General features: G+C 44.0%; 1 long non-coding RNA gene and 1 pseudogene across 2 annotated transcripts in view; one reads left to right on the top strand and one right to left on the bottom strand.

Annotated features, from left to right (window-relative positions):
- Positions 1-15,456, bottom strand: part of LOC149338269 (uncharacterized) — a 90,089-nt gene that overhangs the window by 58,167 nt on the left and 16,466 nt on the right. The gene's annotated exons all lie outside the window — the stretch shown is intronic.
- On the top strand, positions 6,799-14,331 carry LOC149338271 (uncharacterized; annotated as a pseudogene). The gene is made up of 6 exons (XR_016283428.1): positions 6,799-9,521; positions 10,140-10,301; positions 10,517-10,796; positions 10,957-11,067; positions 11,365-11,419; positions 13,030-14,331. The product of XR_016283428.1 is annotated as an uncharacterized LOC149338271 (transcript).

Here is a 15,456-nt window from a genome sequence, read left to right as displayed (position 1 = left end):
CTATAGACCTATGTCTATAGACTTCCTATAGACCCATAGACTTTCAGTAGACATTTGTCTATAGACTGTCTATAGACAAAAGTCTACTAAAAGTGTATGGCCATAAATCTATAGACTGTCTATAGACCAGTCTAAAGGATTTGTCTATAGACAGTCTATAGACTTCATAGACTAAAGTCTATAGACAGTCTATGGACTGTCTATAGAAATTTTTATAAGGGACCTTCAAAGCTCCAACGTTCGCTTGGTCTTTATAAACTGCTGAATAGTCCTCCCACCTAATCCAACGTCCCTCCTTTTTCAGGTACCTTTGTTGCAAAAGACGGTTTCTGATGCATTTAAAGAGGTGTGGAGCATCAGAAAATGCAAAAAAATTTTCATGTGGGATCGCTTGGATGTGTGAAGGAGTTCCGGCAGGCTTCTAGTGACCCACTTATAGCCAGCGTTCGCCACATAGTCCTGTTTGTCGAAGCTCCATCACAAACAAACCCATGAATTTTTGCTCCAGCTTCCTCCATAAGTAAAATTGCCTGAAGGAGTAACTGTGCAAGAATAGTACCCCTCGTGGCACCTTTTGCTGCAAAAACACCCATTGGCTGAGCATAACTTTCACCAAAAGGGCAGAACATAAGAACAAGAGCATGGTCTGCAAGCTCGCTACTGTTTTCCGTCTCTGATGCCAGACCGACGTAGGTCATTGTCTTTGAGCTGACAGCCTTACTTTAACGGACTTGCATCTCATCAAAGATGATAATACCGTGCCGCTTGAAGTCATCTTTACTATCAAAGCCTGTTTTAAAGCCCACCAATGAGATGTAGCGGTGTATTGTTCGTACTGAAGGCAAGACGAGAATTTCACTCTCCATCAAGAATCTGTATCCTGCAGGTGACCTAATATGGAGGAGAAGGCAGAGCAAGATTCAGTCATCTGAGTATCTTCTACCGTTTTTTGAGCGAGCTTTGCCTGCAGCTACACACTCTTTCAACACCAGCTTTTGCGCTTCAGGAAGGTTTGCTCTCTGGAAAGGCGTTCGAGTGTTTCATTACTGATTTCTAGTAGTTTTGATTTGTGGTTAGCCAATTCTTGTTCAAGATTATCTTTTTGTTTTTCCCTTATAAAAATTTCTATAGACAGTCCATAGACTGTCTATAGACTTTAGTCCATGAAGTCTATAGACTGTCTATAGACAAATCCTTTAGACTGGTCTATAGACAGTCTATAGATTTATGGCCATACACTTTTAGTAGACTTTTGTCTATAGACAGTCTATAGACAAATGTCTACTGAAAGTCTATAGGTCTATAGGAAGTCTATAGACACAGGTCTATAGACAGTCTATAGACGATCTATAGACTTATGGTCATACATTTCCTATAGAGCTGTCTATAGACCGTCTATAGACTCTTGTCTATAGACGGACTATAGACTTATGGCCATAGACTTCCTGTAGATTACTGTCTATAGACAGTCTACAGACAAAAGTCTACTGGTCCAGTAAACAGATGTCTATAGACTGTCTATAGACATCCCATAGGTGTGTGGCCTGGCAGTGCTATAGACCTTTGTCTATAGACAGTCTATAGACCTCTGTCTACCAAACTATTAGAAGACCATTATCTATAGACTGCCTATAGACTGTCCATAATCATTGAAAAGGTCACCAGAGAGAGTTCACACATGAAACAATCAATACACTTACAAATTTAGTTTATTTCCAAGCTATCGAGGCTGGGAATATGCAATACATGCACCATAATAATACACCGCAGTAACATAAAAGTTGAAAGTAACAGTCCGGCTAGTTTTCTCAGAAGCATTCTTGTGGCCTGTTGTCTGCAGTAAATCATCCGGGCATGTTCACCTGTACAGCACAAAGGAAAAAAATAATATAAGAGGAACTGAAAAAAAATTCCCATTCCATCTCTACACTTGTGCTTTACAATGCAAGGCATATCCTGGCTATGCCATTCTAGAAAGGCAATCTTGATCTTTTGGTTTGGTTTTATGGGGTTCAAAGGCCCAAGGCGACACAGGCTACGAGACGCTGAAGTGAAAGGCTGGGGAATAATTTCGGTCACCTGTGCAGAGTACACAGGCCTTTAGCATTTTGCCTCTATTAAAATGCGACCGCCTAGGCCGGAATCGAACCTGCATCTTTCAGGTCGCCATACGAACATGATAGCCACTGAGCTATCACGCCGGCTCAATCATATCAGTAAATACACGAAAGATTATATGCATCCTCATAAAACATTGTAACAAAGAACCCTAATCCCTGGAGCACTCTACTCTGAACCCAGTACTGATACTGATTTCTGTATGGCAATACTGTTACAGCCAATACTGACCTCTTTATGGCAATCCTTTTACTTTATTTGTAACAGAAGACTTCGAACAATTGTGCCACATATCTGCATTGACTCGCAAGGAGCTGTTAAGAATGCCACCCATAAAATACAGATTAAGTGCACCTTACAGAGGGATCCAAAAAGGAGAATATTGCAGCATTTAATCTTATAACCGCTATAGAAGAAGCGCTTCAGAATACCCTGCGTGAATTAAGCCTGGTACACCCGGCCAAATTTTTAACTGGCTCGGGTGTCGCATTGCTAAATGCACCTTGTAAAAAAGGTGCCTTTCGGCTACACTGCTGGCATATTCATGCTGTAATTTAACGAGTGAAATGTCATTGTTTGAGTGCAGTACTTGCGTGTTTAGATCAACGTTATCAGAAACATTCTTCTGCCACTACGAACAGCTGAAACAAGCGGCATACGCAGCAATGGATCTGGTCCATATGGCCTCATCCTCTGGGTAAAGTACCACTCCTTTCATGGCGAACAAGTCGTTTACCCAGATTAGTGAAAATGCGCCACCAGAACCATTGCTGCGTATTCCGCTTGTTTCGGCTCTTCGTAGCGGCAGACGATGAATATTTCTGATAACTTTGATCTAAACATGCAAGTACTCCACTCAAACATTATATTAACAAAAAGAAACTATGAAATGCCATCTCACGTGTCAAATTACAACATGAATATGCAAGCAGTGTGGCCAAAAGGCACCTTTTTACAAGGTGCATTTAGCGATGCAACACCTAAGCCAGTTAAAGATTTGGCCGAGTGTACGTAAGCCAATACTCAAACGGGCACAAGCTATACAAAATCAGCAGGCAGAAGCAACCAGTTCACCACAGATTTGCGCCTATAACTTGAAGCACAAAGACGGAACAGCATACTCGTACATCTGCGCGCGCTCTTAGAAACAAGCGGGTTGCAGCGCTTCCATGCCGCGCTCATCACTCAGAAAACTAATACAGCACACAGAGGCTGCAGCTGCGCCGTTTCAAAAGCAGTCGCGAGGTTGAGACAGCAAATTACTGTCACGATAAAATACCGTCTGAAATTCACTTAGTTTTTCGTTCAAGTGCAGCTCCAACAGCGCAGTAAAGAGGTGTGTTTCTTGCATGGAGGCAGCCTAACCCAACGCTGCTATAAAAATCAGCGAAAGCATTGAACGTGCTCAAAGTAGGAAGTATTTCAATGAAACAATTAACGCCTTCAACAGGCGCATCCATAATAACACGAGAGCTTAATTTAATTTTAGGCGCAAATAAGCGGCGAGTCACATCGGCGCTTTCGTAACGTAGCAGTCTGAAATCAGAAACACATACTTTGCCTCTCGCGCAAATGGTATTAGAAATCTGTGCACGCGTGAGCGGGATTCATGAACGAACCACTCGGAACGAAATTTAAGCCACCTCTTGTCGAGCCGACCTTTACCCAGCTTTCAAAATGAAGCGCCCGCAAGCCAGCGGCGGCGGCCAACGGCTCTGATGACAGACACGGACGAATCCATACGTGTGCAACGAAGGGGAGATGGGATGGAGCTCGTGGGTTCTTCGCGGTGTTTGAGCACGCCGGCCATTCGCGCCGGCAACGAATTTTATTCACCCATCACACTACAAGCATTCCTCCAGCGCCGCTTGAATACAACTTTGACAAACATCTCGCGCTCCAGTCTATAGCGTTACAAGACACCTTTGCTGAAACGTCGGCGTCCACGACGCGCACCGAGCGAGCGTCCATACTTAGCAAGCAATGCACACCTCAAAAAGAACAGCACTCTATGGTCCAGACAGGCGATAACACAAAGATAAGAAAATAAATGTAATCCACCACTGAACAAGACTATGTAAGTACGTTTTCGGACGTGCAAAGTAAATTGAGCTCGCACGGCGCTAACTAACACACAGTTCCATTTCGGCCGTCATTCACAGGCTAAACGACATTTCTGGCCGCGCATCTACCTTGAAACACGAAAAATCTAGTAGACAGCTCGCGAGGAGCGGCTTATCATCAAGGGCATCGCAGTGACTGCCTTTCCGCGCGTTAGTAAAGACAGCGGGACAGAGATAAGCGGCATTAGTCGAGAACCCGATGGCTTCCGCCTTAGAAACGAAGATAGGACGTTTGTAACTGCGCACATAATCTGTTCTGCACACACCGCTCTGCTTAGAGTGGTTTAGGAGACCAGATGAATAAAATATAAACGTGTAGACTTACCGTAAGCGGACGATGAAGCTGGATTTTGAAGAAAACGTAATCCGCGAAAAACACGCCAACGCCATTGATGCAGCCACGCACAGGGTTGTTTGCAGCCCGAATGATTTTCCGCCGTCTCGCGGGAAAATGGGTAAAACGTGAAACAGAAACCCATTTCACGGTCGTATCTTTATCGCTCGCACTCTTGCCGTGTGCAGCTTGATCTGATATCCAAGACCACAGAAGGCAATTGGTTTATAACTTTAAATTCTTCGCTTACCCTCTAAAAATCTTATTGTTTTCGTGAAAACAGAACCGAAATCTAACTTCTTGTCGGTATACGCGCCGCATCTCCCACCGAATAGTATGTGGTACAATTCTCAAATAATAATTATAAGGTTGCATAGCATAACGTCTTTTTTGCGTGTGCTCGTGTTTAGAAAACTGATATGCGCCACATCAGCGTGTCATCGGCTCCGAAGCAACAAGTGCAAGGGCAGGAACGAAAAATTACTGGCTTTGTGATTGTTGCGTCGCAGCACTTATTCACGTGAATACAAACTGCAAAGGTAGAAATGACAGATGTTAATCGCACAGAGGACCAGGCTCTTTGAGATTAATCGAAGATGTTTCTAAGGGTTGGGCGCTTCCTTGAATTCTCACACCCGTATTTCCCCCTTTATTTTCAGGACGTTTTAAAAAGAAATGTAGAACCGTTGATGAAATGTTTCTAATTTCAGCGCGTTGGACAGTAACGATAGAAAGATGGAATGGAATTGTGTAGAGCGATTCCTTTAAGGGACAGCGTATTCGTTCGATGTAGTACAGTATGCGGGCGGCGCCCTTACTTCAAGAACGGCTGCCTTTCCTCGGCTTACTTGTTAGCATTAAATATCTAATTGTATTGACAATATACGTCACGGCATAACAAAAAGGAGCTTGTCAATGCTCCTGAAAACAATATACAGGAGGGTGAATGGTCTTACGCAGTACTTTTTAATTTCCGTAATAGCGAAGGAGGTGGGGGACTCCCGACATAGTTGCGGTCACTAGATGCAGGTCCCCTCAACATGCAGTGCAAAAAGAAATTGACATTGTTCTGGACTTAGTCGAAAGTCACTGTATCGAACATTGTTAAATAAAATTGCGATTGTTATCGACTGGTCTATAGGCAGTAGACTATCTATAGTGTACAGTCTATAGACAAAAGGAAATTGAAGCAGCTATAGACCGTAGTCTATAGAGTCTATAGACCGTCTATAGACGAAAAGAAATTGAGGCAGCTATAGACTTTGGTCTATAGAGAGTCTATAGACCGTCTATAGATGAAAGGATATTGTGGCAGCTATATACCTTAGTCTATAGACCGTCTATAGACGAAAGGAAACGGAAGCAGTTATAGACTTTAGTCTATAGACAGTCTATAGACAAAAGGAAATTGATGCAGCTATAGACCTTAGTCTATAGCGAGTCTATAGACCGTCTATAGACGAAAGGAAATTGAAGCAATTATAGACTTTAGTCTATAGACAGTCTATAGACAAAAGGAAATTGAAGCAATTATAGACTTTAGTCTATAGACAGTCTATAGACCGTCTATAGACAAAAGGAAATTGAAGCAATTATAGACTTTAGTCTATAGACAGTCTATAGACAAAAGGAAATTGAGGCGGCTATAGAGCTTAGGCTATAGCGAGTCTATAGACCGTCTATAGACGAAAGAAAATGGAGGTAGTTACAGACTTCAGTCTATAGAGAGTCTATAGACCGTCTATAGACAAAAGGAAATTGAGCCAACTATAGACTTTAGTCTATAAAGTGTCTATAGACAGTCTATAGACACTTTATTCTATCTATAGACAAAAGGAAATTTGAGCCAGCTATAGACTTTAGTCTATAAAGTGTCTATAGACAGTCTATAGACAAAAGGAAATTGAGACAGCTATAGACCTTAGTCTATAGAGAGTCTATAGACAGTCTATAGACGAAAGGAAATTGAGGCAGCTATAGACCTTAGTCTATAGAGGGTCTATAGAAAGTCTATAGACGAAAGGAAATTGAGGCGGCTATAGACCTTAGTCTATAGAGAGTCTATAGACAGTCTATAGACAAAAGGAAATTGAAGCAGCTATAGACTTTAGTCCATAGATTTTCTATAGACTGTCTATAGACAAAAGGAAAAGTCTGTAGGATGGCTATAGAGTCTATAAAAAGTCTATAGAAAGTCTATAGACCATTTTTATAAGGGGTGTGTCCAAAAATAACAAATTCCCACATTTATCAAAGCAACTGTGAAAAGATGCGGGTAAAGCTTGCCACGCAAGTGTTGAGTCGCTTGATGGCTTTAAGGCTGTATCAGAGAACATATGTATATATACCAGTCACATACTTAAACGGTTTATTTGTAATTTCATTTTATTGCACGACATCTAGCTTCTTACTGGAAATTTAATTTTACAAATTCTGCCTAAGATGTTAGTGTTTGCTCGAAATAACCAGAGAATATGATCATCGTACCCTGTTTCCTTGACTATACAAGTATTCTTTCTCAGCCTAAGCCGGGAGCTGTGGCTATGTAAATCCTTCAAATTGGTTCTTGCACTTACTCTACCTGTAATCCAGTTTACTGGCTCCGACATCTCATTATATTTGTATTAATGAGAATGGCGTGTACAGACTTTTATTCAATACTAAGGCACCCGCTTTGTTTTGCATTCGCAGCGACATTTGAGAATGCTTCGGAGTTGCACAGAGTATATGCCAGCTTGTTTTGTACATAGTAACAATGACATGGCGTTTAGCAGAACTTCCTATACTTGTTTTAAACACTGCATTCTGGCTCGTGCAACTGCAATATGAGCTCAGGAAGGAATGCTAAACCGCAACTTGATGGCCCGCTGTCACTGTGCAGAACAAAGCCATGCACTTTTAGCCCAGTGAAGCACGTCTAAGCCCCTTTGCAGCCACATAGTGCTATTTCTATTTTGGCTTTAATAATCGCCTGAAAAACATGACAAAAATACATCACTACTGTTGCATTTTCATTGTTCTGTGAAATGCAGAACTGCTTTAATTGCAGCTGATTTTACCTGTTTCATTAGCTGGAAACAATTTCTTATGTCCATTAGCATTTGTGTCTGACAGCAGTGCTGTGCTAAACTGTGAATGTTAAATGCACACACACACACACACACACACACCTTATATATTGAATTAGTAAGCATATCTTTTATAGTAACAGTATAGGGAGCCAAGGAGAAGGCCGTTTATATATTACAGTGACTGTGCAAAATGCTTGGGAAAGGCTGCAAGTGCAATTATTTTTTTTTCTCGGTAAGCAATTCAAAAACACTGCAGTGTGCTATTTTGAATAACTAACTAAAAATTTTAAGTATGTAATCTTCACTATTTCAAAAAATGTGATTATACCGATTGTAATTGCGGACGGTTGTTAGCAGCCTGTACTGCAGCCTTGCCCGATCGAGAATTCACAGTAAGAATCGCGCCGTCGTCGTGAAATCGGCGGGGCAGCGTAACTTTCAGAGCAGGCAGCATTCTGTTATTTTGGGGCAAAAATCATGGGCCGTTGTGAGAACGTATCGTCGAACGAGGGGGAGTACTGGATTGCGATGCGACGCGTTTTTCAGCCTCTTGGTAGAAATGGCCCAAACACGTATCGTTTCCGACGACATCGCTTCAGATGAGCACACTCGCCTGACCTTGCAAAGTTTTGTCGCGAATTGGTTCGCGGCCCTCAGGGTCGTCTGAACCGATATCTCTGCCGTCCCAGCCTGAACCACAGCCGACCACGATTCTACCTTCGGCGAAAATCCCGCAGCAACAGAAATGTTGACGCAACAGATATTGTCTTGAATATGCCGCAATTAATACGGGTAATTTCTACCGCAAGATATCTGCGTGTTTCGCTACAAACATATGCCTGTACCGCAGCAAGCGATTAGACGGGCAGCACTGCCGGGAGCGCCAATCAGAACGTTCCAACAATCCGTCTCGTCCGCCAGCAGCAAAGTGATCGTGCAACACCATTCCGCCCCACGCCCGGGCGGAGGCTGAAAGCGAGCGGTCCGCTCGCTGGCGGATCCGACCAAAAAACGATCGTACAACGGCCTTAACCCGTCCGACAAAACAGTGGTTCCGTCGGGTTGGCGATCCTGTCACACAGCGGTAACACGAACAGTGTGGAAACGTGTCGCTGTCTCCCACCAGCCTGTGTTTTGGCCACATGTGCGGCCCTTGTTCGCAAACGTCTCTATCACACCAGAAAAACCACTTCAATCGCGTTCCCCGGCACTACTCTGCTCTTACTCGCGCGCTCTCCTCCGTGCGTGCACACAGCCGCGGAAATTGGAGACACCTTGCGCTGCGTACCTACTGGCGGTTTTGCAGAACATCGGAAGAACTATGACCGTGCGCGGTGCTGAGTCGATTGTGACTCGGACGACGAGCCAGCACCGCAGAGAAACCGCGCTGGATGATGGACTGGCTTCGAAGGGCGCCTGAGCAAGGCGTTTTCGAAAGCTTGATGCGATAGAGTTAAACTCGGGTTATATACACGCGTATAGGGAACCCAAGCTCAAGTTTGGCGGCGTGACGACAGCGCCGCGCCTCCTATGGTGGCCACCCGGAGAGGCTATTGGGAAGGAGCGCGGCAGACGCTGCCGGTTTGACAGCGGCGGCGGCGCACGTGCACACGTGCTGTTCAGTCCGGCTGGGGCGCAGCGTAGTGTCCGCGCGGCTAGTTTTGTGCGCTGCATCGACAAGGGTGTTGAAGCGGAATTTTTGCAATGGCAGAAACGGCCCAACGAAAGCAAAAGCGAGGTCCGAAGTACTGCTGTGTTGTGGGTTGCCACAACAGTGCAGACAACACCAAAGATCGCGATCCGCCTGTGAAACTGTACCGATTCCCAGGCAGGTGGTACGAGAAAGAAAGGAGACACCGCTGTAAGGAGAGTCAAGTAAGTCATGACAGCCCTCTCTCGTTTTCTGCTTTGACCGTGGCAGCTAATCGTTTTTGTTTGTTGCCGCGACGCATCTCGATATCGAGATCGCTGCCTTCTCACAGCACGTGTGTGTGAAAGCCAAGTTACGGTGGCATGTTGAGGTGTTTTTATTCAGCTTTTTTTTTTTTTAACGTAGCCGTCATTGTTGAAATTCACACTTGCACGTGCTTGTTGCGCGGTTAATTGAATTCATTTGAACTACGTACGTTGTCAAAGGTTTGACGCCGCGATTTGCGCGTCAGTCAAGCATCTTTCTCGCGTCTGAACAGACTGCTTTTAATTTCAACAAACTTGGACATTGTTTTGCTAGTTCAATTTGCTGTGCCTCTTTATTATGGCAGCATTTTATGTTCTGTATGTTACTACCATTATGTATATTACTACCATGTCGAATGCTTAGGAGCTCGGCGGCTCTGTCATTTGCCACCTTCGGAGCTTGAGCGATTTTCATTCATTTGTTCATGTGTGCGCATTCGCTTCTATGTTTTCGTGTGTCTTTGTGTGCATGCATGTGTTTGAGTACGTGTGTATCTTGGCGGTGGATAAGAGAGAATGCTGTTCTCTCTTGTGCAGTCCCGATGGAACTCAGTGGCTGCCAAAAGAACATACGCGAATTTGTAGCACGCATTTTGTGGGCAACAGCAAGAGTGACATCAGCCAACATCCCTCCTACATCCCAACCATTTTTCCACCTGTCTACAGAAAAAAGGCACCTGATCGGCAAAGGGCGCAAAGGTATGAAACCAAAAATGTGACACTGCCAGTAGAAGTTACAAGCTTATGTTTTCAAGTGTATTCTGTTGTTTACCGGCTTTATGAAATTGCGGTCCAATCATAATATGATCATTAGATGCATTGGCATGTATTTAGTGACTACATTTCATGGCAAGTTTGTTTGCAGCCTGCACAAGACTCAATTAGTAACCTAGAATTTTGATTGTGCAATGCAGGTGGCAGACACGTTTCAAGAAGGAAATCTCATCCAAACAGCTTGTTGCAAAAGATGAGCATAAATTGCAAAGTGCAGCCGATGAAGCAAAAATGCAGGTGCTGGAAGCCTCCATTCTGGACGATGTGCATCGTGACTTGAGCCCAATGGATTTCAGTGATGCACCTCTGGAAACAAGTACAACTACCTCTTTGCTCAACGACACGAGTGATTCACATTCTTTGGAGCTTTTGTGTGGTGCAGGACAAGAAAGTCATTCTACTGCAAAAAAGACGGACGCTGCAAGGACACCTTTTAATTTTGGGCTCCTGTTTAGTCAGTGTAAATATAGCTGACACTAGTGCAACATACATTTGCTTTTAACAATGTCCTTTCAATTTCCCCAAAGAATACAGAAAATTTGTCTGAATACCTCAACATATTCTTTGTTTCATTTTTCAGGCAAGCCAAACAGAAGAATGTGCAACTTCAGGAAAGCTAACTATACTTCTCTCAGCAACAAATGGCACTGAAGCTTCTACTCAAGTCATGCACACAGAAATGACTCACAAGGTTAGATGATGCAGCTGTTGTTCTTTATCTGTTCTGTTGAACTGTGGTGTTGTCTTGCCGTAGCACCCCACTTTTGTTTTTCGCCAGTTTACTTGCATTATTGGGTAATGTTCATTTTTATTTTCCTTTCCTGCATCACTTTTTTTAAATTTTATAATGGCCATGCTGATTTTCTCTTTAGAATGAACTTGTTTATCTGCTTGAGAGTACAAATGTTATTTTCTCTTTGTTATTCATTTTACCTTAGTGTGGTTCCTTTTTCATTTCATCATTCTGTATGTTTATTCTATCCTGAAGGTTGCAAGCACAGATGGAAATTGGAAGCGGAAATGCGGATTTTATGGCTTTGATTCCTTAAAGGGCAACTCCGGCGATTTTTCAGCCAATTTAAGTTAATGGCTGATTTGTGTTCCTAAGAACCTCCTGTAATGTGTACGATACAAGGTTTTCAAAAGTTACCCTGAAATAATTTTTAAACAGCAAAAAACGCACAATTCGAAACCGAAACCGCGAAACCGAAACCGGGGAGGTGCCTTCGTGCGGTATTGACAGTGACGTCACTGACGGGTTCGCCGCGCTGCGAAGTCCCCGAAGGTATCGCAACTTTACCCTGAGCCGCGCTGTCGACATGACTGAAAGCGCGGAGAATAGCTTTTCCGAGACCAGCGAGTCTTTAGAAGACGACTCATTCGACGATTTTGGACTGGACGAGTCGCCTTTCAGGTATGATCCACCGCCGCGCGAGCCCGCCAAGTCACACCACAGGCCGCGTCACCTGACGCATGGAGATGGTCTGAACTCGGAGAAGTTACTCGAGTCATTTACTTGACTTGAGTCATTTGATTTATTACTTTTGATTGATTTATTACTATTTGATTTGATTACTTGATTTGAGTCATTTCTCGTGCATGCATTTGTGACACAGCTCGCCAGAACAAAAGTTAATGTGATGCTCCCGCTGACAGCTGTTCGTGTGGCGAGTGCCGGCCGACCCAGCCTGATGATAGAATCTGCTGCCCGAACGTTGCCGCGGTGCGCACCGTCCTTACAGGGGCATGCACCACCAACAGTCTTCTCTTTGCGAAGCTTTATCTTGACGGCGAGCTTTTGGAAGTGAGTTCACGCCATAATCCAACATACCGCTTCCTCTTGACGGCCGCGCTTCGTTCAGCTGGCCGCTGCGATGGGCGGTTGTACTCGAATAACGTTGGCACAGAATATGCCTTCAAGCGTCGGTTGAACGAAACCTTAGCGAGTCCAAAGCTCTCTCTGAAGTACACGCTGTCTTCATAGCAATCTGGCGCGAAATGTTCCGAGCACAAGCGGGAATGTTTCCTCGAAGACCAGTTGACACGGCGGACAGCTCTCACCACGGTGTAAGAATATTTACACCGTGGCTCTCACCCACTTGTCGCGAAGGTTCTTATTGCTAGGAAACCTATGGTAGATCACGCCCGTTGTCACAGATGAAGAATTTGTGCACCCCACAGCACAACAGAAGTTGCCGTGACCCATCACTCTGGTGTACACATCACATCAGACACGTTGAGATGGCGCGAAATTGCACAGGCGGTCGAAATAATTCCGGAGACCTCCACTTCGGCACCTCTTCCTTTCTTCTTTCACTTCTTCTTACGTCGCTGTTGGGGTGTCCGTTACTGCGCCATTTACTTTCCTCAAAACCAATTTTCAGTTTTCCCCTGCACTGACAACGCCAGCGCGCGCCCGACCAGCTTGACACGCCGACTCGCCAGTGACGTCACAGTACAGGGTGGCCTGTAGAAGTTGCTCGATCAATGGGTGCCTCTCGCGTCGAGGAGCGCTTGTCTTCAAAAATCGCTTGCGGAAAAACTGCGCCGCTTTCAGGTGCGAAATTTTACATGAGACATCAGACTACCATATAGAATGCAGACTTAAAATTTCATTTCGATCGATGAACATCGAAAAATCGCCGGAGTTGCCCTTTAAAGGAAAAGGAAGAGGCACTGCAAGATATGTGCGGTGTGACGCTGCCAGTTTTCTGCCTTCTTCTGAACTTGTTGCCAGCACCACAGTACAGGTGCAATGCGATGTCAAGGGAAGACAAGCTATGCTTGTTCCTTGCCAAGCTACGGCTTGGGATAACGTACAGTGCCTTGGCCGCTATGTTCAGTGTCACAGCCACAACAGCATCAACTGTGTTTAGAAAGACGCTTGATATTCTAAGCATTGCCCTGAAAGAGTGGGTCTTTATGCCTTCCAGGGAAGTAATCAAGCTGTCTTTGCCTCCCCCATTCAAAGAAAATTATCCAAATTGCACCGTAATAATAGTTTGCACCGAGCTTCTCACATAAACACCGTCTAATCCTAATTGCCAATACGTGTTGTATTCACATTACAAAGGAGGATACACGCTCAAAATTCTGATCGGCATAATTCCAAATGGAATGATAAGTTTCATTTCTAAATGTTATGGAGGACGGCATACAGACTCTTTCATAACACAGGACTCCGGCTTCCTGCAGCTTATCAAACCAGGGGACTTAGTTTTAAGTGACAAAAGATTCCCGAGCATACGGCCAACTGTAGAGGGTAAAGGTGCAGTGCTACTTATGCCTCCTTTTAATTCAGGGGGTGGACAGCTCTCTCAACAAGACATGGAAAAGACATACAAGATTGCGTCTGTGCGCATCTATGTAGAAAGAGTTATTCAAAGGCTGAAGATATATCATATTCTAAGCAACAGAGTACCGCTAAGCCTGGTCCCACACATGAACAAAGTGGTTTCAGTGTGTGCTGCCCTTGTAAACATGCAAGCACCAATAATTTCAGAAGTAGGCCTGCTTGGTTTGCTGTGGCATCCATAAATTGGTTTGTAGGCATAGATTGCATTTGCAAAAAGATGAAAATTTAAAGGAAAACTAGTTCTGCAGTTTCATATTAGCACACTGTGACTTGACAACTGCAACTATGTGCACTTCAGCCAATAAATGGGTTCTTCAATCACACCACTGTTTTTTGTCTGAATTATATTTCTTAGTGAGAAGCCCTGTGATAGTTCTGTAATGTGTTATTCTAGAAGCAAAATATACATGTGAAAGAGGCAATAACAGGACTGAAAACCAAACGGCAGATATATAAGTCAGTTGAAGTATGCACAGCAATAAGTTTGATTTCAGGCAAGGATCGTGCATCAGTCCATAAATATAGAGCATAGAAACCTAGAATAAACGCTGAACGAAAAACATGAAATAAAAATACTCCATCTTGGGGATCAGTTCCCACAGAAAAGCCTCGTCCCGAGTTACTTTCACTATAACTGCATGTTTTGGGCTGTAGACATATAAAATGGCCCACTGCAGGTTCAAAACATACATCTGGACTTTTATTTGTGTGTAATAAGTATGTGTGGTTCTGAGCACAATCACATCTCCATTAAACATTAAGTAGGGGAGCAACCTTCGCCTTTCTTCATAGTCGATTAATGGTTCTTCCTTGTATTTGAATGTGCACTTGATTTCTATCAACACAGTTTCACTGCCAATTTTTGCGAGTCCATCTGGGCTGCAACACAGCCATGGCTGCTGTGGAAGCACAACGAGTCCTGCCTAGAACATGAAAAATTCAGGGGGCACTTTGACTGTCTAAAGTGCATAGAGGCGAAAGCGTTTTCCGCACCACTTTCGCTGCTTCTGTGGCACTGGTGGCGTCATATATAATTGAGTACTAATTACTAAGTGATGACAAATCACTAATTAATGATTGATTACTGATTAATGCCTGAATACTAATTAACTGTTAATTAATGACGCTTAAGCTTCGCCTTTAGGAGTGGAACGCGACAGCGTGTTGTAGCGCTGCCAGGGAGTCCACGGAACGCCACCACCCGTTCGGCGCGATGCCTTGCCCTTTGAGCGCAACGCTTTTTGAGGAAAGGAAATGGCGCAGTAATTCTCTGTCATCTCGGTGGACACCTGAACCGCAACGTAGAGGAAGGGAGGTAGTGTGAGTAAAAGAAGACAAAGAGGGCCGTAATGAAGGAAATGAAAATTGTATTTGAGGAAAGGCAATTACGCAGTAACTGTATCACATATCTCGGTGAACACCCGTCAAAATTCAGGGGGCACTTTTTTTTACCTACACTCTTAGAACTAAAGGAGTGCCCAGAACACACTTTGAAGGAGTATTCGCTTGTCCCATATTCCACTCCTTTTTCCAGAATAAAATTACTCCCTCTGGACAAAGAGTGATCCAACACCTACTCAAGGAGTACTGTACTACTCATGCAATAGAGTACAGGCACTCCTCCGAGGGAGTAAAGCTACCACATTGAAACAGCATCCTACTACTCTTTCAGGTAGAGTTCCAGGACTCCGTTTGTTAGAGTGACTATACTCCTTCAAGGAGTAT

Source organism: Amblyomma mixtum, chromosome 6 (genome assembly GCF_055824585.1).
Source record: "Amblyomma mixtum isolate Tamu chromosome 6, ASM5582458v1, whole genome shotgun sequence".
In the NCBI taxonomy this organism is placed as follows: domain Eukaryota; kingdom Metazoa; phylum Arthropoda; class Arachnida; order Ixodida; family Ixodidae; genus Amblyomma; species Amblyomma mixtum.
The sequence above is the reverse complement of the archived record's forward strand: the minus strand, read 5'-3'. Positions and strand labels throughout refer to the sequence as shown.